Source organism: Phaenicophaeus curvirostris, chromosome 1 (assembly GCF_032191515.1).
Source record: "Phaenicophaeus curvirostris isolate KB17595 chromosome 1, BPBGC_Pcur_1.0, whole genome shotgun sequence".
NCBI classification, from domain to species: domain Eukaryota; kingdom Metazoa; phylum Chordata; class Aves; order Cuculiformes; family Cuculidae; genus Phaenicophaeus; species Phaenicophaeus curvirostris.
The window spans coordinates 193,766,485-193,791,838 of NC_091392.1; the positions used below are offsets into that span (position 1 = coordinate 193,766,485).

At 41.4% G+C, this 25,354-nt stretch overlaps 1 protein-coding gene across 7 annotated transcripts in view; it reads right to left on the reverse strand.

Moving 5' to 3' along the window:
* The window catches only part of FAM168A (family with sequence similarity 168 member A), a 212,331-nt gene that overhangs the window by 148,300 nt on the left and 38,677 nt on the right, over nt 1-25,354 (reverse strand). For 3 of the 7 annotated variants that reach the window (XM_069883373.1, XM_069883367.1, XM_069883368.1), the window contains exon 2: nt 5,779-5,863. The exons of 3 other annotated variants lie outside the window; for them this stretch is intronic. The gene's annotated coding sequence lies outside the window, so the exon portion shown is untranslated. Of the gene's footprint in view, nt 1-5,778; nt 5,921-25,354 lie in introns of all 7 variants that reach the window. One more of the 7 variants, XM_069883369.1, reaches the window with a different exon arrangement.

Here is a 25,354-nt window from a genome sequence, read left to right on the forward strand (position 1 = left end):
CACTTTCAAAGCTGCCAAATCCTGAACTGGCATGCAGAGATCAGACAACTTCACAGCACAAACATCTTTTAAAATACAAATTACAATAGAAGTCATCAGTATGACATTAAATACACATAAAATATTCAGGAAACAAAAGAAGGCTTTCTGTTAAGCTAAGGAGCTTCACTGGTATTCCACCATTCTCCCTCATCTTAAGACTCAAAACCTTCTGTGAGCTCTGACGTTCAACAGTGGGAAATGTGAAGATTTTCATATGCAGCTGGATATTTTCATGTTTAAAAAAAACATTTCTACCGTGGGTCATCATTAGCAAGTCCCACAGTCAACTGGTATAATACACACTGTCAAGCAAAGGAAATTAAGAGAGTATTAGAGGTACCACACTGGGCAACTGCTGGCTCTTTAATGACAAGTATTAGCAAGTTTGGATAGAGATCCAGTCCAACATTCTTTTTATAAAGCAGATGATGTGATAAGATTTCAGACAGAAGGAAAACTTTATACGGACACAGGGAAATCTTAATTCACAAACAAACCAGAGGCAATTGTCAAAATTATACGAATGGTATTCTCTTTTTGCATAATTATGGAAGTTCTACTGGAAAAAAAAAAACCACCACCTTCGCTTATAATTTGCATTTTGATTCATTTTGAAACTTTTGTGAAGAATAGATGTCTAGAATTGGGTACCAGAGAAACTACTACTGAAATACACTCATAAATTTTGTAATGTAGGAATCCCAAGTATAAAACTGAAGCAATGCTGCAAGGTCTGTGTTTTTTTTCATAATTAGCCAGTACAAAATGGGTGAAGATGTAGGGGAAAAGAAAAAGACATCAGTACTATCTGCAATGCAGTTTACAAAACTTCCATTACGTTCACACGTTGCAGTAACACCGCACAACAGGCAAATAAAAGGCTCTTGAGAATATATCCCACAACTAACAACAAATCCTCTGGATATTGTTGCTGCAAATCTAATGATACCCAGTTATCACATTCACATGTTAAAAAGCACATTTCTCTTATAAAATAGATGTAAACTTCTGGCCAATTGCTTTACAACTTTATTACTTATAATCGCACAGGGCTCTTGCTCTTCAAGCCCAATCACTGTATTTCACACTAAACTCTAATTATACAATCTAGCATGAAAAAGCTAGAGATACAGACCCTCTAACAAGCTTAGGCAAAAATCAAAGGCCCACAAAGGGCTAAATCAAAAGCTGGCACATACCAACTCTATTCTTTGTGCAGTCAACTAAGACTAATTAATGCTTTTAATGTCAGTTTACCCCTTTTGGCACCATAAATCAGAACACGCAGCTTTTATGAGTTAACAAAAGAATCTGTGAAAGGTGTAGCTTATTAACCAAACTCACAATTTCAAATGCTTTTAATTAGAAACAGGTATATTTAGCAGCATTGTACTCCACAAGCAGAATTATCTGCAGGCTGTACACAGAGAACATTCATTTATCAATACAAACAAGGCTGGCACACTGGGAAGAGGTGGTAAATTATACATCTGAAAGGCAGGCCACTGCTTCCAGCATGGCTTTTGTGAAAGCAGAAATGTGGAGCAAACACTGTGGGAAGGCGCTACAGAAAGGTGAAGGGAATGTACTGCATGTTTCCCTATAATCTATCTCAGCCACAGAGACTGCAAGAACTAAGCACACTATTGCACTTCTTTAGCAGGAATAGAAAATGGGGCTTCAGTAGACCTCCTACCATCACCCACTTGGCAAGGCCTTTCAGCAGCTTCTCTGTAGCACGCTGCACTCATTTTGCTGCACCGTTTGAAGAGTTCTCATTAGGGTTTTGTTTCTTCCCCTCATCAGGAAACTCAGATGCCCATTTTTGGTGTGGTCTCTGCAATCCACTTTGCTCTCCATGCAGCAGCCAACTGCAACTTTCACTTTGCACATCTGCTGGACATCAGTCTGGCCTCTAAGAGAAGCAGCTATGACAGGGCTACAAAAAGACCCCCACATGGTAAAACTAAGTCTAAAAAGAAGTTAAGCTTTCAAAATACATACATATTTTTTTAAGAAGAGATGCAGATACAACTGAGATCCTAGACTCAGAGAAAAAAAAGAGACTCAAACTGCATCCTTCTGTCTGAGTAGATAGACAAGAACTATTTTGGTGCGCTCTCCACATACCTCAGAGCAGTATCTACAGCACAATTTAATATGGATATAAACTCATAGATCAGAAGCAGAAAGCTGCTCCAAAGCATCTTAAGAAGTCTGGTGTCAGAGATCCTCTCTGCTGCTTATGTCCATAAAACTTATTAAAATCTTGCTTTGTTTTTAAATCAGCTTTTGACAGTTGATTTTTTTTCTCACTGTTATGGGAAATGTCATCTTCCTAACAATGCCTCACTCTTTTAACAATCGCTATATATCAGCAGTATTGAGCCATAAAGAACCACAAAGCCGCTCTGTCAATAAGATAGTTTCTCTACACCCCAGCTAATCATCATGGGATATTCAGGCTGATGTTCCTATCCTGATGCTCAATTAGAATGCATCCCTATGGCACAGCATCCATCACACCACAGACAGGCAAAGGACACCACAGGTTTCATCTGGAGAGCTGCAGTGAATGTGGGAAGTGACACAGCCCAGCTTGGGGACCCACAGTCACAGCTGATGTATGGGATTAGCTGGTGACTCTGATCACCACGACAAACTGAAGCAAAAATATTAAAAAAAGACTTTTTCTAAGGGAGCAGAGCTCACTAGAAGAAGCATTTGCACCAATGTAACTTAGGATGAAAAGCTGAGTCATTAATCTTTGTAAACTCATCACCTTATTCAGGGAAGAATTTTCACTACGTGATATGTTCCAGCATACATCACAGAGGGGGTTTCCTTTCCCTGATTGATTCAGCACAGCAGGAATAAAAAACTTCTCAGGTAGTGAAAATTCCCATGAAGCAAGGATGGGCAAAGTAATTACAGATCCCAAAGCTTTCCAAACCCTGTAATATCTGTAACTGGCATGGGAGAGATGGAAGAAAGGGAGTCTAACCAAAATCCAGCAACTTGTGGGACTTGGAACTGTCTCTGTTGAGGTACATTTAAGAGAGCCTTGTTGTTCCACGACTGTCAGACCACGTGTAAAGATGAAGGAGATACATGTAGCTTAAGAAACAGAAGACTACATAGACCTACATTCTCCACTATGGACTAAGAGCGCCCAAATTTGTTTTTTCCAATACACAGAAAGAGGTTGCTGGGCAAACCCAAATGCAACAAGGTCAGAATAAACACATTGGAGGGTTCTGCCCACATGGCAGCCATTCCCGCTTACATCCTTAGGAAACACCCACATGTCACATACTCAGTGTGGATTTGGTGATGCAGTATGGTGGAAAACACCAGTCCTCTGACCTGCCCTCATAACCAAACTGATATACCCCACAGAAAACAAAAAGCAAGCTTTTACTTCCCTTAAAGGCCCACCATATAAATCAGAAAACCAGCAACCTGAAGTTAATGTCTCAGTCATTCTCTCACCAGCTACTGGCTTCAGCTCTTAGGATACAAGACTGAAATACATCCCAAATAAAGAGCTCTGAAGAAATAAGGAATATTCTTGAACCTTAATTGATGCTCCATCTACTTAAACACTACTGCAGTGTAGATAGTGACATCCAGTCGTGCGAATGAGCAACGTGCTCCTAATTCAGAGCCATGCTCACAGACACAGCTGGGTTGTGAAGCACACGGAAATAAACATGCTAAAACCCCACAACATGTCCAGACTAGATAGAAGGCTACATTTAAAACCATTGCTAATGTTCTAATATGATGTTTCCCTCCTGTAAACATGACCCAAAAGGAAAGAAGGAAACACAAACCACTGTCCTTAGTGTCAGCATCATTAGCCTACACCAGGAACAAAGGAAAGGGATTTCCCTTCACTCTTCAAATAATCCTACGATGTCTCAAAAGGATCCTGGGACCTACAAAGAACTACAGAATGGTTTGGGTTGGAAGAGACTTTTAAAGATTGTCTAGTCCAACCTCCTTGCCACCGGCAGGGATATCTTCAACTAGATCCGGTTGCTCAATGCCAGTTGCACTTCTCCCAGTGTGAGCAACTCAGCCCCTACCTCTTTTCTCCTACCTCACAACCCATCAAATGCACATCCTTGGCTTCACCTCTCTCCCTGCTGCTCCACCTGCATCTGTTACTTCACCTTGGAAATACAGGGGGCAGAAAAAGTGAATGGGAGCAGCATAAAGGTCCCTTTTTTTTCCCCCTTTAACTTTTTGTCTAGCATGGCAGTCAACAGAAAGGAGAAGAGGGAGATGGGAAGTGCCCATCGTGTTGCTTCTAGATTGGCACAAACAAAGACAAAGCAAAGCTTTTCTGAAATGCTTGGCACTTGTCCCTTCCCACCCAAGACAGGTTGAGTTGCTGAGGGTGGCATGAGGAAGAAACAACAGCCTGGTTTTGTCTGTACCCAAAGAGCAGGCATTTAATTAGGGCAGGAGTGTTCTCCCAAAGCAGGGCTGGAGTGTTTCTGTGTGCTAAAATATTGGGAGGATATGGGTCACAGCATGCCTGAATGTTTGATCCCGGTGCAGTCCAGTGGATCCAAGAGCAGGGAGTACTGTTGTTCTCTGTTTGCATCTGGTTTTCAGCAAATCTGACTTGAGTGGGTATCCTGGCAGCTGACATTTGAAGTCCATGTTACTAAGCAAGCATCAAGACATATAAAAGGAAAAGGAAAAAAAAAAAAACAGAGAGAGAACCCTGTTTTTTCCATACTCCTGCACAAGAACAGCTGGACTGGGTCAGGCTGACACTTCAGCTATCCCAGTGTCTTCTCTGCAGCGACAACCAAGTGTGAATACCTATGGGAAAACTTAAGCACAGGGCAGGCACAGTGACATTTGCTCAGCACACTTTCCAGCCCGTAACCATGTGCAACACAGGGTTTTTCTGAAGTTGTACGTTTGTACTTAATAGCTGTAGATCATGCTATACCACTTCTGTAACATATTTGATTTTCTTATATATAAATGCCTAAAGGGTTTGACCTCTGCAGGTCTCATAATGCTGTGCACCATATACAAAAATAAACAGTTAAGACAGAACCTGCCCCAACCAATTTACAGACCACATTAGACTGAAAATTTATATTTAAAAAAATGTTTCTAGCTTTCTTTTATGAAAGGCTCAGACATAAACCATTAGAAATAATTTGCCTGTCTACAGACAAATGACAGAAATTTATATCAAGAATCATGCCTTTGCCAATCCACTGATTTTGACCCAGTACAAGAAGCACTTTTTGCCTTCTTTTTAATATAAAATAGAAGTAAATTATTTACTAAGAAGATATTACAACTAATAAACACTAAAAAAGCCTAGGTCTCACAATTTGTTATAGTAGCAGCACATACATACTGTGTATTCTACTCCAGTCTGCTCATTACCTTAGGTTTATTAACTTTATAAATCAATATAATAAAATACATGCGATGTGGCTGGAACTTCAGCTTACGCATTTCTTGATCCAGAAATTATTTGCTTATTTTAAAACGTAATGTGATTCTGCACGAAAGTTCATTTAATATAAACAAGAGTCCAACCCACATAAAAAGCCAATACTTTTTAATCAACACTTGCTATCTCTGTGGCACTCAAAGCTTTTCTGTTTGTGGAGGCAGTAGGGAAAAAGGTGTTTGGAGAAGCACCTAAACTTAAGCACAACAACTGAAGGGCACACATAAAACATGAATTGATACCTCTTGGATACGAGCTTCCTTCAGGTGGAGATACTCCGGAGAGGAGTCTGCCTACGGCTGCAGGGCTTCACAGCATTCCACAGCTCTGTAGCAGCAACGAACAGAGAGAAAGAAAGAGACCTGTGAGGCTCCGCAGGCAAACCTGTTGGGCAGAAAACATGGCTCTTTCTAGCAAAGAGTGGTCTTTATCTCCACTGGAGCAAAGAAGGAATGAGTACACGGAAGAAATGCAATCAAAAAAAGGAGAGGCGATGGATGCACAATAAGAGAAGGAGAGGAAAGGGATACAGGAGCTGGCTACAAGATCAGCAGTTGCATAAAAAAGATGGCACAATGTGAATCGTCGGCCACTCATGTTTCCTGTCTGTCATTAAACTGATAGATATAGGTATCTGCCCCACCTCCCTTACAAAAATATATGCCTCTATGTGCCTTCCCCTAAACATACCAATGATACATTTTTTCCATCCCCATAGGTGAAGGAAGACATACAGTAGGCATTCAACATTTGCACCTTCAAATCAAGACACACAGTCTTTCTACAGCTCAATGACTTTGGGTGAAATACTCATGGCACACCTTGCACAAAGTCTACATCAACTATGCTTTGCCTACACTCTGCTGAAGAATTGCATAGAAACTAGAAACAAACAGCACCACAAGCAGATGAAATCAGAACTATGGTCTTCTCAGCTTTTGGAAGGGAGAGAACAAAGTCCAAGCTTTCATTCAAATATTGTTAACTAGCTATTTGACAGGATTTGGGACTAAACAGGCCAAACAAAGTTTTACATGTTACTCCTACGGCCTCCCTTCCCAGCTGACACAAAAGCTCAGAGCACTGAAAACTAAATACCTCACAATAAAGTACTACACACAAAAAGAGCTCTCAAGCAGTTCCACATGCTTTATGCATTATACAGAAGAACAGAAAACCTACTGTTCGCAAACCAGGGCCAGTGCTCCCTGTAACAGTTGTTTATTTTAATCCATGCAGTACCAAAAGGTTTACATTAAATATTTTTTCATTGCTTCTAACCACTGATCCAATATTAGTTTACATCCACTCAGAAAACACTCTTGGGAGAAAACAGAAGACTGAAAATGTTGAATCCAGTAAAACAACTGAGACTTTCTTTGGGAGCACCTATCCATCCCATCATTCCCCACAGCATTACACCAAGAGATTATTCAAGCCCAGCAAAGGAAACATCATGAAATCAAAAATGAACAAGAAAAAAAAAACCCCATAAATCTTCATTTTTACTGATGTTCCCAGAATTAACAACTGGAAGAAACCACCACCATACCATCAGAGATGGCGTCCTTGGAGAGAAATTAAAAAACACCCTGCTAATGCTTAAATGTCCAGATAATCCCTACGCTGTTGTTACCAAGAGTGTGAGCACATCCAGGGCAACTACTCAGTAATATCTCCACCTCTTGTACGGGTGCGTGACTTCTGCATTTCCACCTTACAACAAGCATATTTAATGTTTGGAAGTTAATTCCCTTGTTAGGTTTTCTGACTTGCCCCTACAGTCCCCCTGTTCAAAGACAGAACAGCTCTAAAATATATAAGCAAACATTTTTAGGAGAAAAAGGAAGGCATAAGTGAATTGCAGCAGAAACAAGGACTTGACAAATCTTATCACATCCAGCTCTGCGGTGGCAAATTAGTCTCTCTTTGAGCACATTCTGTACTCAAAGTAGCCTCAGTGCTTCGGGAGGTACCAAATATAACAGCCCTGTTTTAACTTCCTTCCAGGAATACACACAGTCATTTATTAAGACGACGTGGGCTGCCGTTTCTGTTCCAACAGCTTCAGTAACATTCTGTAAAATTAAACAAATGAATCCTTTTGTGGCAAGAAAGAAGCAGAAAATAATCTGGGTCCAAGCAAAAGTATAGAAACCCACCTCCTCCGAGTCCTCCTCCACTCTTTAGCGATTTTATGAAAACCATGCCTTCCCAGCTACAGCAGGCTCAGCATCAACCACGGGATCAACAATCCTTCTTTCCGCTGCTTTCACACCTTGAATCTCGATGCCTTTGCTCTTACTATTTTAACTAGGAGAGCCAGTTTGATAGCCAAATTTGCTTCAAGTCCAAGTTTTGGAACATTCTTACATCTTCACGCTTGTACAGCCAAGGAAGTCAATAAGCTCTGCTTAGCAAATACTAAAGGTTCCCCACACATGTCCAACACTGCTGCGTGTGCTGAATACATGAGGGCTTCCAGGCACTACCTCGATTTAGCAGGACAGTATTACAGCAATCTTTAATGCCAGGGGATTATCAGAAATTTCACCTCTTTGTTCATCTCCAGCTGCTAAAGAGACAGAGAGATGCACTGTATCCACCTCCCATTAACCTTGTCGGTGGGATCTTCCTTTAGCTGCAACAGCATCAATACCTTCTTCTATTGTGCTGCCACACAGACACTCAGTAGAATCACCCTTTGGGGGCAGTTTTCTCGGTTCCTTTTCTGTTTTTACTTGACCAGAAGTCAAAACGATTAGGTTCATAACAACTAGATGCTGCTACTGCAGTGAGAAGCTATGATGAGCTGCACAGAGATGGAGGTTATCCAGTCACCTATACACACACATCATCGCCCTCAGTCACCATGCAAAAAACAGTCGTAAGTGGTCAGAATTTAAGTGAAATCATTCAAATGTGTACAAAACCAAAAGAAATCCAGTTCCACATGGATCTTTCCCTTCACTTCAGTGCATGAGAAAATCCAAGATATAAATGTAATGGAAATTGTGTCAACGGTGCTGTCTTGCTTCATGCTGTACCCCTATCTCCCATCCCTCTTAAGCTAAAGTCCTGGACTGCCATGTTCTCTAAACACAGTGATGACACACGCACACAAAAGATAGACATATTTGCAGAAATGCAGTCAGTCCCAATGATGGCCCTCAAGGATAACTTAGACATTCATCAGAGAATGACAAAAACAGGGAAAACATGACACGTAGGAGGTATTGATTTGGAAAATTTAGGGAAACATCACAGCATTGGGAAGTTCCACTAGAACATCCACATTCATCAAGAGTGTGATCTGCAATTAACACCACAATGCCATCAAAGCTCCCCCATACAGCATGCTGGTGCAGCTCTACCAGCAAGCCTTGCTCCTCTGAAACCAGTGAGATGAGCAGCAGGTGGAGTAACCTCAACCTCTTGTGGAAAGCTGAATAAATCATAGAATGATTTCAGTTGCAAGGGACCTTAAAGATCATCCAGTTCCAAACTCCCTGTCATGGGCAGGGACATGTCCCACTAGGTCAGGCTGCCCCCAGCATCATCCAACCTGGCCTTGAACACCTCCAGGGATGGGGCATCCACAACTTTCCTGGGGAACCTGTGCCAGTGCTTCACCACCCTCATTGTGAAAAATTTCCTCCTTTTGTCTAGTCTAAATCTGCCCCCTTCCAATTTAAAGCCATTCCCCCTCGTCCTATCACTATGTGCCTTTATAAAAAGCCCCTCCCCAGCTTTCCTGTAGCCCCTTTCAGATACTAGAAGGTTGCTACAAGGTCTCCTCAGAGCCTTCTCTTCTCCAGGCTGAACAAGCCCAACTCTGTCAGCCAGTCCTTGTAGCAGAGGTGCTCCAGCCCTCTGATCATCCTTGTAGCCCTCCTCTGGACCTATTCCAACAGCTCCATATCCTTCTTATGTTGAGGATTCCAGAACTGGGCACAGTGCTCCAGGTGGGGGTCTCACAAGAGAAGAATAGAGGGGCAGAATCCCCTCTGTCGCCCTGCTGGCCACGCTTCTTTTGATGCAGTTGGCCTTCTGGGCTGCGAGCACACACTGCCAGATCAGGTTGAGCTTCTCATCAATCTGCAGGAGTCACCTCCCTGCAGGGCAGGAATAGGCAAAAAGGGAAGAGAGAAGCTTGCCTCTGTAGATTCACAACCAAAACAAAACAAGCAGTTTCATTTCAGTGCTGAAAACTATCAGGCATAAAATGTATCTAGGATGGACATTTAAACTGTAATATGGCATTTCAATTAACAATATAAAAACACTAGGCAGTATGTTAAAAATCCTCTGGTACACACCTGAAGAAACTATGTGCCACTCCCTCAAGAGCTAGGTGGAGCTTTCATGTGACACATCTAGAAATCCACAGGAACAGTTACCCAGCACACAAGTCCCTATCAAGTAAATATTATTACTGCTTCCTTGCAGAAGACCATTAGGGAAGGCAAAGAGGGTTCTCCTCTTCAGCATTTATATTCTTTTATTTCCTGGTTGTATCAAAATCTAAACCAGATTCATTGTTCCATCTATTAGAAAAACAAAGAAAGAAAAGGCAGCAGCGAGCAAAGACTTCAAGAATACAGAAAAAGCAACTTTGCCTTCCCTGAGAGAGACAGGTTTGCTTTTCCTACTCCTGCCATCCCAGCAGTCTCTTGCATTCTCAGTTTCAGAGCTGACAAAGGTATCACCATTATCTCGCGGTACCACAGGAAGCCAAATGCCGAACTTACACTGGCAAGCTGGGGCAATGCAAAAACTGACATAAAGCTGGAATCCACCTCTTTTAGCAAAGGTAGAGCACCAGCTCCCCTAGTTATCAAGCTGAAATGTTACCACAGGTAGGACTGCTTGAAAAAATTACACTTTTTTTTTCCTGAAATTAAATACGGAAAGAAGTAAAGGAGAAATATTCACAAACTAGAAAATGCTTTCACACTTGGTAAGTTTTATTGCTCTTTTTATTTATTCTGAGGTTATAACCTGGATATTAGAGGGTCTGGAAGAGATGCTGGAACCATTGTTATTCCCCCATCCACCAGGCACACCCTTCTATGGGCAGGGAGGCTGCCAGCCACAAACAGCTGAGATGTACAAGGGAGGTACTTGGATGCCTTATCAAGTCTGGGAGGTGCTCGTTTCTTGGTGGTGAGGTGCTTCTCCTGTCTGGGTTCAAGCTGAGCAAAGAAACCTAATAGGGTTCCTGCAGCCTACTCCATTTTCTTCTTGGTGTGAAAAAAGTTTAAATCTCTTAACATTTCCTTATGAGATTATTGCAGCTACTGAGTAAGAAAACTTGTTCCCTAATATCTTCACTAACTACATGCGGTATTTCAAGCAGGGAAACAGTATTTTTCACTTTAATTCTATCACAGAATGGTTGGGCACCTTAAAGGTCATCTACTTCCACCACCCATGCCATGGAAAGGGACACCTTCCACTAGATCAGGTTGCTCAAAGCCCATTCCAACCTGGTCTTGAAGACCTCTAGGGATGGGGCATCCACAACTTCCCTGGGCAATCAGTGTCAGTGCCTCACCACCCTCACAGTAAAAAAAATTATTGCTAATCTAAATCTACCCTCTTTCAGCCATTATACCTCTCATCCTATAACTAGAGGCCCCTGTAAAAAGTCTGTCTCCAGCTTTCTTGTAGGACTTTTTTAGGCAATGGAAGGCTGCAATAAGGTCTCCCTGGAGCCTTCTTTTCTCCAGGCTGAACAAGCCCAACTCTGTCAGCTTGCCTTCATAGGAGAAATGCTCCAGCCCTCTATTGATCTTAGTGGCCTCCTCTGGACTCACTCCAACAGATCCATGTCCTTCCTGTGCTGAGGGCTCCACAACTGAACACAGGACGCCAGATGAGGTCTCACCAGAGCTGAGTAGAGGGGCAGAATCACCTTCCTCGACCTGCTGGCCCCACTGCTTTTGATGCAGCCCAGGATATGGTTGGTTTTCCAGGCTGTGAGCGCACATTGCTAGTTCACATTGAGCTTCTCATCCACCAGCACCCCAAGTCCTTCTCCACAGGGCTGCTGTCTATCCATTCTCCACTCAGGCTGTGTTTGTGTTTGGGATTGTCCTGACCCAGGTTCAGGACCGTGCACTTGGCCTCGCTCAACTTGCTGCTTTTCTTTTGGTACTTACACCATTATGATACTCTTACTACAATTATTCTTCCATGATACCCCTTTTTCATCCACTATTTTTGTTATTCTTTCTATAAAACTGGACTCCAGTGGTAGGAGCTGGGTACACAGATTATAAAAGAGATTAAGAATTAATTAGAACGTGGTGATTAAAAAACTTGCCTTGGTAGACTGCAGATTATTATGATAAAATAGCGTTAGCATAATTCATTTGAAAAATATACTCCACAACTACTTATCAAATGAAGATAAAAACTTTCACCAACAGTCTGACATGCTGAAGAGTAAAAATACAGCACTCTCCACTGAGAAAATCCACTGAGAAAATTAGTTTATTCAGTTGGACAGAGCAGCAAAACTTTCCTCGCGAGCCAATTTTCCACCTCAGAAACCTTCCGTACTGCTTCAGTCCCTTGAATTGCATGGCCATCCATCAGGATGGCCAGGATTTTTGAAAGAAAAGGAAAAAATAGGAGCTAAAAACCAACTGGATAAGGTCTAATGAATCTCGTCTGGAGCCTGGCACCTCAGCACCCACCTTCCTTTAAATCCTGCTCCTACATCCTGTGTTTAACCCTCTTATTATCCAAACCCAGCAATACAGAAAGATATTTTCTAGTCTCCAATAAATAAAATTAAATTGACTGAGATTAGACAATAAACATCCCTTGGGGCAGCAGGGAGGGCTAACATTCAGCTTGCATAGACTTGCACATCAGGCATGTCCTTATAAAAGACATGTTACAGCAGGAAAAATTCTTCAAAAGTAGATGTTGAAATTATTTACCGCTTGTTTTCATCAATTTTTCGAAACCGCTTCTTAAAGCATTGATTCTGGATTAGTTTTGCTCACTTGTGCAATTTATATATTCTAATACATGTAGAGGTTTTTAAGTCACAGACAACTTTGTAGTCAAAAGAAAATAATTTAATCACCTAAGATTAATGTTAATTAAAGGAAATTACTTACGGCATTACTAACAATACTCAAACTTCAAAAGAAACATAAGAATTTCAGTATTAAACAATTACGTGCAGCAATGGTCTTAAAAATAAACCTTGCCAGATAGCAGTCTCAATTTGACCTTTACCTCAATTTAAAAAAAAAATCTGAGAAAAATATTCTAACACAAGGCTTCACAGCATTACAAAAGAGGAACTAATGAGAACATGGCATACAATCTATTTTGACATTAGGAAAAGCATTGACAGTGCTTCATTCCCAAAGTTAATTCAGACACCTTTGCTCACACAGCAAGTATACTTAAAGGGCTGTAACTTAAAGGCAATAATTAAGGGTGTGGTATTGAGTTGGGAGTCAGATATACCAGAGAGAGGATACCAGAGACATTTGTCATAGAGCCTAACGCATTTAGTATCTAAATTAAGGAAGAATAGGGCAAAATGTTAATGAATATATACAGATTATTAAGATTGGAGTCAAGTTCAGTTCTCCTCAAGGCACATTAAAACAAACCCAAAAACATGCCCTGAGAAAACAGAGGTATTGGCAAAAAAACTATCAAATGAGATCCACCTGGAGGAATTGGAAGACAAAACATCTGTGAAAATACCTAGAGGAAATAAAGGCATGGAAAGAAATAATTTTGGAAGGCAGAAAACATGGCAGGAAACCACAAGGACATTACAGGCTGGAAGCGCCTTCCTGTCTTTCCTCCCCTCAAAAACTGCCAGTTGTCTTTGTACCAACATGATTGCTACGGAGCTGTACAGCCAACCAGATTAGTGATCTGATCTGGGTTAAAAATAACCTTTTTTTGCTGTTCACTGATCTGGTTCACCATATGGCCCCTCAGATAGTAGTACCAGCACAGTTAAGGAAGCCCAGCAATGGGAACACGCAGCAGGGGAGGAGTGACGCTTCCGAGAGAAATACTTCACCTCAAAGGAAGAAAATTCAAGATGTAGCCAAGAGAATTTGCACCAAGCAAAAAGGACGGCACAAGCAGAAACTCACTCCTCGTCTCCCCAAACACTGTAGTGCATTGGTGGCGCTCAGGAGAGAAAAGCTACCGGGACTGCTTGCATCTCCTGAGCTTGCTCCTACCAAGAGCCAAACAAGCAAAGACCCATCCCCTACCCTCCTCCAGTCCAGCTGGTGGGAAGCACATCGGGGATCACCAGCAATGACTTTGGCCAGTCTGGAGGGGAGAGAGTTTGTGAAAAAGAGGGTGAAAAGGGACTGGAAGGAGGTCAGGATGACAAGCACACACACTTCACTAGCAACATCAGAGGCATCCATGAAAGCTCAACTTCAAGATACACAGCAACTACGTACAACTACAACTACACTACAGAAAACTACTACTAAATAAAACTACATACAGTAATGACATACACGATATGTGTGAAATAGCAATGCGAGAAAAGTGTGGAAGTCATTAAAACTGGCAAAGTTGGGCATCATCTTTCCTCCAGCAACATCCTGTTGTCTCAGCTTGCAAGAAAGACAAGTGACTAATGTCAGTATTCACCCACTGAGTATGACCCCCAGTCACACCTCACTTTTACATCATTTCCTCCACTATTCTGTTAGAATTATTTTCCCACTTGAAGAATGCCGTTATCAAAGACCAGAAGGGCAGAAGGGTTGCTTTTAGAGCCAAAGATTGGTAAAAGGACAACTGCTACCAAAATATCAGCAGCATTTTGCCTGTGCAGCTCAGCTCCCTGCTGCTGCTGAACTCTGGATTTCAGTGCCAGGGAAGATTCAGGTACAGAACTGGGAGTCGACACAGTGGCAGGATGGGTGGATTCAAGATATTTAAGTCAGGCACTCGAATCTGAACTCACAGCAGCAGGTAAGAGACTTAAACAAACTGAGATCTGGTTTGCTTTTATATTTACATCTATTTAAAAAGGGCTAATTCTTATAAGGCCGGTCTTTCAAACATGCAAATTCACAAAGAAATGTTGCTATATACCACATCTGCTACATCTTCTAATCCAGAAAAACACACACTGGAGATAAACACAATCATTCTTGACTTTCACTTTATTATATTTAGAATAGAAAATGGCATTATATTCTAGTATAGTTTATTAATCTACTCCAAATTATACAGCCCATCTTTGAAGAAGTTTTTTCTTAAGTCTTCAGACTCTATCAGAATAATTAGGCTCAATACACTGCCTAGTAGCAGAGTTTAGGGAGACAGGTGCTACCCTCAACAGAGGACTAAATTAAGGACTAATTAAGTGAGCCAGAGACACAGAAGTCTGCCGAACCAGACAGGACACATCTGAGGATGCTGAGAAAAATCGCCTTTCAATATTAAATTTGCAGGATGATGGCAATCACACTGCAATTGCCTCTCACAGGGGCATGACCAGCTCTGCCTATAATGATAGCACGGTGGCTGGCACTTACTTTGACTTTAGCAAGGTTCTCCGTATGATCTTCCACCATTATCTCCTGGTAGTCTACCCATTCCCTTCATAGCTTCCTAATCTGGCTACAAGATGCATTCAAAGCTGGCTGGCCGGTCAGACTGAAAAGGTGGTTGTCCATAGCTCAAAGTTCAACTGTCGTTGGTTATGTGTAGCACCCCTGAGGACTGATCACAGGACCAATACTTAAGAGCTTTCTCAACAACTTTGTAAACAGGATAGGAAGTGTTTTTAGCAAATTCACAAAGCATATCAAAGTAAGGGAGGTGGCTGATAAACTAGAGGAATCACTAATTTTTAAAGGGATCTTGATATATTGGAGAAACAGGCTAGTGAGAAACTGATGGAGGTTCCGAAAAAGTACTTGCAGAGTCCTTATCTAGGATAGAGTAATCCCATGGAAGAGCACGTAGTGGGGAGCAGCTCTGCAGGGAAAAAAAAACAGCTAAGCTGCATTGATAAAACAATTGTCTTGACCAAGTGATTTTGTTAGAAACCCTTTGGTCTTCAGAAACTACCACCAGTTCAGTTGTCTCCTATGTACTGGGAGAAGACATTTTGGTCAAAGAAGTGATTCACAAATGTGATTTTATTTATTTTTTACTTATCCATAAAGTTTCCTAAAGCAACAATTGACTATTTATGAGATCCTTTGTCTTCCATTACACTCAAAGCAAACACATGTTGACATATCTGAGCAACATCCCTGCACTGAACTACATTTAATCAAGTAATTAATTGAAGCATTCATACAGATTCGGTAGCATTAAAAATAATTTTAAGGTGGGTATCTGCTTTTCCATAAAGGTTTTTCTAAAGTACACCACATTTTTCAAGGACTTTAATTACTTATCTCTTCAATAACAAGCTCACTTTTAAATAAGCTTAAAAGCAATTAGAACTGAGTTAAGTCAACGTTTCTTACGCTAGGGTCTAGGGTCTTGTTTAAAGCAGTCCAAAACTCTCCTTCCTTTGGAAGTCACTAGCAATTTCTGTCACCACAGACTTAATTTTTCTTCACTTGATTCCCTTTGTCATGCAGAGAGACAGATATTGCAGTAGCAATGCCAGTGAATGAGCTAGTCAAAACAGAGCAATATCCACCAGAAATTAATATAGAGGACCCCTCCACGCAAATAGTTCACCTCCTCAAATGCTGCAAAAAAAAAAAAAAAGCTTTCTTTCAGCCCTGCAACAAAGGACTTAAGTCATCTACTCTTCAACTACTGGCCACTCACAGCAAAGACTGTGCCTAATGTCTACTCCTTACCCCACACATTTAGTTTCTTGCAGTCAGGTCAGGTCACCAAGTAGGCCAGAAATTATCTGTTATTAATGACGTAGTAACTAGAGACTGTGGAGCTTCTCCATTTTTGGTAATGCCATTTCCTAAGTTTCTAGTGTGTCATGGTACTCTTAAACTTCTACACCAACACCAATACATGTACTAATTCAAAATTACTCCAGGTTGCTCTCAGCAGCTCTGCCACGCTAACATCTCCACTCCAGTTATTCTCTGTCTCACCCTAGACTCTCTCTCTACCCTACACATTTACCTGCTCCTCTGTTTATTGCTATGCTGACACCCTGCTCTAAAGACTATATTTTCTTGCACAAAAACACCAGACTTTCCTCCAAACAATTCCAAAGAATGTATCTTTTACCCATTCTCCTTTACACAACAGCCAGTGTTTCCACTCTCAATTTTTCCTTTCATTATATTATCTTCTGCCATTTAAAATTCCAGTTCCCTAGGAAAAGGTAATGTCACATTTTGTACAAAGTGCATATCAAAATTAAACAACATGATGGATTTTTTTTCATCTCCACTCACTACAATGAGAAAAATTCCAGAGCAATAGGATGTAATGTCCAGCACCGAAGCTTATCATCTTCTGCTAAAGTGTCCTTCATGTACCCTTTCTCAGAGAAACGACAATTCATCGTCAAACAGCTCTGAAAATGTGCCCAGAGAACATAATTCTGAGACATGCCTATTACCCTGTCCATAGTCATCTAATTAAGATACCTACATAGCCTCATCTTCACAGTATCTGACCACAAAAAAACAAAGTGAAGTGTTTTAATTTATAACAATTCTGCAAGAGAGAATGGTGGCAATGCCCCTCATGTGGAGATAAGAAATAAACCATATTACATAGGACTACAGCCTAATCCCTCAGAGACATTTAAGAGCTCAACTCCCACTTGCCGGTCACAAGTGGTGCTCCCCAGGCTGCATCCAGTTCTGTTCAGTATCTTCATCTATTATCTGGATGAAGGGATTGAATGTACCCTTAGTAAGTTCACAGACGACACTAAGCTGGGAGGAAGTGTTGATGCGCTGGAGAGCAGGGAGGCTCTACAGAGGGATCTGAACACCCTGGATTGATGGGCTGTGACCAATAGTATGAGGTTCGATAAGGCTAAGTGCCAGGTCCTGCACTTGGGGCACAACAACCCCATGCAGCACTACAGGCTTGTATGGCTGGAAAAGTGTCTGGAAAGCTGCCTGGCAGAGAAGAACCTGAGGGTCTTGGTTGACAGCAGCTGAACATGAGCCAGCAGTGTGCCCAGGTGGCCAAGAAGGCCAATGACTTCTTGGCTTGTATCAAAAACCAGCAAGACCAAGGAAGTGATCATGTCCCTGTACTCTGCATTGGTGAGGCTGCACCTCGAATACTGTGTCCAGTTTTGGGCTCCTCTCTACAAGAAAGACATTGAAGTCCTGGAGCACATTCAGAGAAGAGCGACGAAGCTGGTGAAGGACCTGGAGAACAAGTCTTAAGAGGAGCAGCTGAGGGAACCGGGCTGTTTAGCCTGGAGAAAAGGAAGCTGAGGGGAGACCATATTGCTGTCTACAACTACCTGAAAGGAGGCTGTAGCGAGGTGGGTGTTGGTCTCTTCTCCCAAGAGATAGGTGATAGGATGAGAGGGAATAGCCTTGACTTGCACCAGGGGAGGTTCAGACTCGACATTTGAAAAAATTTCTTCACCAAAATGGTTATTGGGCACTGGCAAAGGCTGCCCAGGGGGGCAGTTGAGTCACCATTCCTGGAGGTATTTACAATATGGGTAGATGAAGTGCTGAGGGATTTGACTTAGTAGTGGGCAGGTATGGTTGAGCTTGATGATCTCAAAGGTCTTTTCCAACCTAGCAATTCTGTGATTCAATGAAGTTAAACTCCGAAATTCCTCTGCGGATCTGGGCAATGGAGAAGTACAGTATTCTCCTCAGGCTGAGTATTTCACATTCAATTTTTGTGGCATGCTCTGGAGAACCTCCAAATCTGCCAAAGCCTCTAAACATGCCACAGCCTCCAAACTTCTGCTTACAAAATTTCTTCGCTACCATTGTTATTACAGTGGTTTCAGTTCATGCCATTTGGTAGGGCTGAAAGGCTCAGCCATTTCATGCTTTCAGCAATCATAACAACTCCATTTTACTTCATGCACTGCAGTGAGAGTTTTGTCCTTAGTTTGGCAGCTTTTTATACCATGTAATAACAATTAACTCCCTTTGGCATAATTTATATGAATCATTGATTTAATACAGATAGCTAGGAAAAGAAAGACCTATTAAGTCATCTAAATGACCCCACCATCACTGCTGGATTGTTCCCAGCAGCACATTTTCTGTGCATGTTTTAAATGTGCTTGCCACAGCATAAGTACAAAAATTGTCTGCGAAGCAGGGACATGTTTCACTAACATATGCTTTAAGTCAACACGGTGTTGGAAATCTTCAATTTATGACTAAATGTTGCACTGCACTTTCATTCCTCCAAATAGACTTTAACGTTTCTTGAGGGAGTAAAAAAGGACTATTCGTATTTCACTGTGAAGCAGAAATGTGCAGCAAATACTTCCCTGATGATTTTCAAGTTGAATCCAAGGTCTGCGTGTCCAACAAACTAGGACTTGGAATACACCCGTGGCAATCTCTAAGAAAATATGGGTGCACTGCAATAAGATATCCAGTTCTAGATGTATAAATAATATAAGCATGCAACACATCTTCAGGATGATTTTGGTCAATACTTTTGGTGGTTTTTTTCTCTTTAGAAGAAAAGAAGGTGAGGCTTTCCCATAACAAGGCTGTTTATGGGAAAGGCAGAACTGGAAAAAGTCACGGTCTCACTCCCAACCTCAACGCAAGAACAGTACTGCAACTATTCCTGACAGATGTGCTTTCTAACCTAAATTCTTCTAATGGGGATTCCCATGTTTCCTCAGGCAATAGTTCAGGTTTGGGGTTGCTTTTCCTCCTCCTCCATGTGTAACCTAAATCAAAACTTGTGCATATTGCCTGTTATCACTACACACCTCTGAGAAGCATGCACTATCTTCCCTGGCACCTCTCCTTGGTTAAATGAAGATAATGAAAGTAGTAAGGTTTCCCCCTGCATCTTTTTCAGATTGAGTAGACTCAGGTCATCACCTCTTCTAACACCATGCACTCCAGCTCCCGACCATCTCCAAGGCTTCTTCAGCATTTCGCTACCCTTCTTGTGCCAGGGAGTCTCTTGCAAAATATTATTCCATCCCAGGTGAAGGACTCCTCTGTTGAGCTTCATGGGTTGCTGTCAGCTCTGTTCTCTACCATGTTGAAGTCCTTCTGAATGGGAGTCCTACTCTCAGTCACAGCCAGAACTACTCTCAATTCAGCTCCATCTATCAGTTTACTAGAGGTGCATCCTATCCCATCAACCAAGCTGCTGAGAAAGACATAACAAACTGTTGGTCCCACTACTAATCCTCAGGGAAGTAACAAATGAGCAGCTCTCCAATTGCATCAAAACGCTGACCTTTGCAACCGGTTTTCCACTCATCTCGTAGTCCACCACTCCCCAGTATGGCTACAAGGATGTAGAAAATCTTGCTGAATCTAAGTAAATTACATCCACTGTGTTCTCATCACACACATCCCAGAGGCAATCAAGAAACTATCACCAACTATCACCAGGAGTACCATGGCAAGACAGGTGTTTGCAAGAAGCACCTCTGCACAAGTACAAATTAAATATGCTCTGTGCTTTGTTTGAAGTTAGGAGTGCCGGCAGAACATTACTATTTTGCTTTTGGTAGCACGACTTAGAAAGCTGCAACCAGAGGGGAGAGAGAAACGTTTGTTGAAGAACTGATAAAACACAACCAAGCAAAAACATTTACAGTCCACATTAAGAGCCCCCCAATGTGTGCTTACCTGACCTACTAAAAGCCTACTGCAATGAAGGGCAAACCATACAAATGTACAAGTCCCTCCCGTGGAAGCTATTATCTTCTGAACAGTACATAAAAAATGAAAAAATAAAGATAATCATTTCCAGGAAAAAAAGAAAACGCCATGAACTTCCAAAAATTAAAAGTCCTTAATTTCATTTTCTGTCTCACAATACACGCTCCAAGCAGACTTAATGTCTGTTCAATCCAGAGGGAAACACTTTTTGGCTTTTGCATTTTCTATAAACTTCTACTGTTCTGGCACTATAGTATCTTCCACAGTCTGTCTTTGGGTTTAATTCAGACAAACACAGGGTACATCTTACTATGATCCCTTGTAATAACACCAGGTATAGCATGGCAAAAGGTCTGCTTGTGGCCTCAAGAGTAGTAGCCTAAGTTTGGAATATCAACTGCTTCTCCTTTCTCTGCAGTAGCAATGTCTTGTGCTCTTGAAACCTTTGGTGCCTTGAGCTTCAGACAGCTTCTGCCTGCCTGTGATCTGAAGTTGCCACAGTATCCCTTCTTGATGCAAGGACACAAAAGGAAAAAGATCATGTAAACTCAACAACATAACAAGCAGCCTTTGTGGTAGCGTGTGTCATGAAGGAGAAGGAGCCAGATTCCACAACTTGCATTTACGTCTCTTCTTTTTTGTTGGCTTCCTTTTTCCACAGCTAACAGAAGGCCACCAGTCTTTCTTCAGCTGGTTTGAGCTCACCTCTAGCTACAGATAATGTTTTGTGTTTCTACCAATTCCAGTTGAGCTGCAAGACTTTGAAAGCTCAAGGCAACCATTCTCCTATTTGGACAGGATTAAAAAAAAAAAAAAAAATTTTCTGAGTCATAAGTCCATATGGAATCTCTCTTTATATGGATTCTTCTCCATATAAAGGCTCTTCCAGGTGAAGACTGGTGATTTTGCAGGACCTTGAGAACCACCATGGGAAGAGTACAAGATCAAAAACTAGAAAACTGAGTAAGAACAAGTGCTATGTTAGGAGGATATCAAAAACGAAGAGAAAATCCTATCCGTCTCATGGCCTGAGCAATGATGGTAAAGAAGGATCACAATAATGAGAACTGGGATCACTGAATTACTATCAAAACAATAAGTTATTTGGAATAAACCACCACAGAGCAACATAATTGGTATCCATCTCTTATCACAGCAGGGACAACATGGTCCCTGTGCCACCCTGGCAACCTACAAGTCTTCAGACACGGAGAGAACAGAATGTAGAAAGAAGAAAAATCTTAGTGTGGCTTGGGACGACAAATCCTAGGTAACACTGAATATGCACAGCAAGGCCATACAGAGTTGGATACAATGCAGTCCTGCACTGGTCAATGAGAAAAAAATATTAATGACTCCAAAATTTTGACTGCAAGCCCAGAACATTATGAACAAAGAGCAACACACACACGGGTGTCCCTGAATGTTGGCAACTTGTGTCACCATCTGCCTACCTGTTTATCGGTCTCAAAAGTGCTTCTGTTGGATATCCAACACACACAATTACCCAACCATGCACAAACATTTCATACAGCTGCATGTCAGCACCTACCTAGTGCCTTCCTTGGCATCCTCAGACTACTGGACTGACAGCTCCTTAGAGGTCAAATTCTGTTATATGTTATCAAATTGCTTTCATTTTATCATTAATACAATTATTGCCATGTGTCCTGCTGCACATTTTTATTTCTTTCTCAAAAGAAAACAAGAAGCAAAACATCACAGTTCATTACGGTCACTTAACTGTTTACATAGTTGGTGACTCAGAGAAAAAAAAGAGTTGGTCTCTGGAACATACATTATTGCCCTTGCCATGATCATGACTGTTGCCATGTCATGATGTGCAAGAATTAGCTCTAGAAAGTGTCTCTACTGCCTATACCTAAAAACCTCTCTGCTCAGCTACAATAAGGAAGAAGACAGAGAGGAATAACTTGTACAAGTAATAGGAGAGATGTTTAGTTATAGATAATGCTTCAAAATTTATCCTCCAACCTTTTACACAACCCAAAAATGAGTAATTATTTGCCAGGAGATATCATCTACTCCACAAATCAAGTCACTGAAACGACAGACTAAAAACGTTTTTTTAAAAAAGTCAGTTTATTAGAGATTACTGTGCAGACAAACATGAGTGCTCTCGTGTACATTAACAACCTCTCAAAAGCCACAGGAAAAGAAAAATCAATACTGTATATTTTTTTCTCACATCAATTTATCTGCTGCTGAAAAAAAACATGCTTCTGTGTATGTCGTGTGTACCATATTCAAGGTTTCCTTTAAGCAGAGAAAATAAAACTAGCTTTTGCTGATTTTAACCAACTAAGCCGTGCCTTGTTGAACTCAGATTTTGCTTTTGATAAAACCTGAAATAAAACTTCAAAAAGACCAGAACAGTCTCGGGCAACTTGGCATTGGCACACAGAGCCTTTTGCTATTGATCCTGTGGTACTGGCACAAATCTGGAGCCCATTAGCAGTGAACTGTCCACACAGTATTTCATGATTCTGGATTTCAGACATTTCCCAGGACAATCTCTATCACTAGAGATCACACAAACGACAGTTGCTAAATAAAGCCTATCATCCAGAGTTTCTCCAAAGTATTCATAGACTCCCCACTCAAATAATAAAATAAAATTTTTTTAAAAAAAATTAAACAAAGAAAAACCAAACACTGAAAAAGTCCAACCCATAAAAGTACATTTTTCTTTCCAACTATATTACACCAGATCTCACTGTATAAAGCCTTTCAGACTGGTAGTTTCACAAGAATCAAAATAAATCCCATGATGGCTTTCCCTGTCAAACAGACTAATCTTGCTTCCTTCATTTTCTTTTTCCAGGTCACTAGTTTACTTCTCTTCACCAGGAGCTCCCTGCAGACCACAGGAGGAGTTTTAAAGAACTCTATGCAGTCACAGCATTTTACCACCCCATCACAAAAATCCTAAGGGCTCTTAGAATGTTTCTGCGCATCTGGTAGATCCCAAACAGGGGCAAAGTCCTCTCCAAAACTTGTGCCACAGTTTTATTCTTCACGTCAGTTATGATGTCCAATGGCATGACCTTGCTGCTTTCTCACAGCTGGTGGAACCAGGAAAGCACGCCTACAAAGTCTGCATAGGGGTAGATGCCGGAGAACATGATCTGCACAGGTTGGAAAGCTCTACCAGACTCCACCAACTTTGCTTAACCACTGTGGCTGACATTGAGGTGCTGTCTGATACTCTTCTCCCAGTAATACTTGCTCACTCACTTGGATCACACTCAACTTGCACAGCCAGCAGGACTAATCCTGCCCAAAGCCAGGCTCATTAAGTCTAAGCGGCTTTGTGCGACGGGAGGACTGATTCACACCAAACACTTGTTTCCTCCACCATCACCTCACAGGGCTTCACTTTCACGATCACTTTAAGCTGATCTAAGCTCCCAAATAACATGGCCAAAAAAGGTCTCCCTGACGCAACACTCTACCCTGACAGTCGTATCACAGCTCACACACCAACAAAGCAGCCATTCCTCCTCCACTTCTCTCACTTCCTTGCTTCACAAGACCCCATCTCCCTGCCATGTCCCATTGCCAGCGACTGCAGTCAAGCAGTCAGAAAGAGATCACCACTGAGCTCAAAAGTCTGCCCTTCCCCAAATGCCACCATCCATCCAACACCAAAACCTGGTGAAAAACTTAATTTTTAATCAGAATTTGGCTGAAGTTGACCCATGCACTCAAAATCTGTGAGGAAGTGGCGGAATAACAGATGTCATTGCTGTGTAAGCCTCATTTCTTTAGGAAGCCAGGCTAAAAATGGAACCAGCGATCACCGCCATCGTCTATGTTTAGACCCAATATTCTAAACAATTCCTTCCTTTGCAGTTCTTTTCTTTTCCCCCCCCCGAAACTATCTTTGGCAGGAGAATTAAACAGCTGTCACCAAGAGCAGGAATTGAGTTAAAAGATGAAGAAATGCAGCACTGGTAGGGAAGGAGACACACCAGCTGGATGTCTTCCAGGTCACTGCAGCCCATCAGTCTGCTGAAGAGGACGACCCAGCAGATCTTAATGGCATATAGTTTGGGTTTTTTATCCCCATGAATGCAAAAATGAGAACTCCTATACAGCCAATCATTTTGCACAACAAGCTATGCAATTCATTTTTAAAAAGGTTTGCCAATCAGATTAATATGCTCAAACTAAAGAAAAAAACATACAGAAAGACTTTTCATGGGGAAAGCATTCCACTTGAGATTTTTCTTGTTTTCCTGTGCCAAATTGGCAGGAGAACTGTATAATTACAGTGCTTTTGCAAACAAAATTAATTTATTGCAAGTCTGTGCATGGTCACCCTTATATATATGTTTTATGGAGAACAGCAAGAAAGGATGTCATAGTTTTATTCCACCCCACAGCTAAACCACTCTTCAAAAAAAGGGCGTATTTTTTAACAGAATCACTACATGTTGCCACGGAGCAACGTGTGCCTCTTCCATTTTGCGAGACAGACAAACGTGACAGCAGTCTGCTCTGGGGACACTGACAGCCGAGCCACATGGAGCAGGAACAACATCCCTCAGCTGTGTGCTCCCAAGTGGGAACCAGGATGCAGACTGCCCAGGACTGGCATGAAGATATGACCTACGTTTGGTTAGGATATAGAAGAAGGACTACAGTGTGTGTTGTTAAGCATTAAATTTTGTGTTCTGAAGTGTCTGATGACAAGACCCAAGCTCAAATGTATCATTTTTCAGACTAAAATATAACCAAATACATGATACATAAAAATCAATTATCAAAAAAGCCTTGTTGTTGTACACTGAAGATTTATTTCCCTTCATTATCCCAGAATATCAGTTTCATTAAGAAATGCAACCAGCTTCCAAGAATCCTCTGTTGTTTTCACAAATGTTCATTCTGTGTACCCTAATTTTCAGTTGTTTTCCCTGTCACATTCAATACATCTCATGTTCATAAATTATAGACTTGTCTGATTTTCCTAACATTA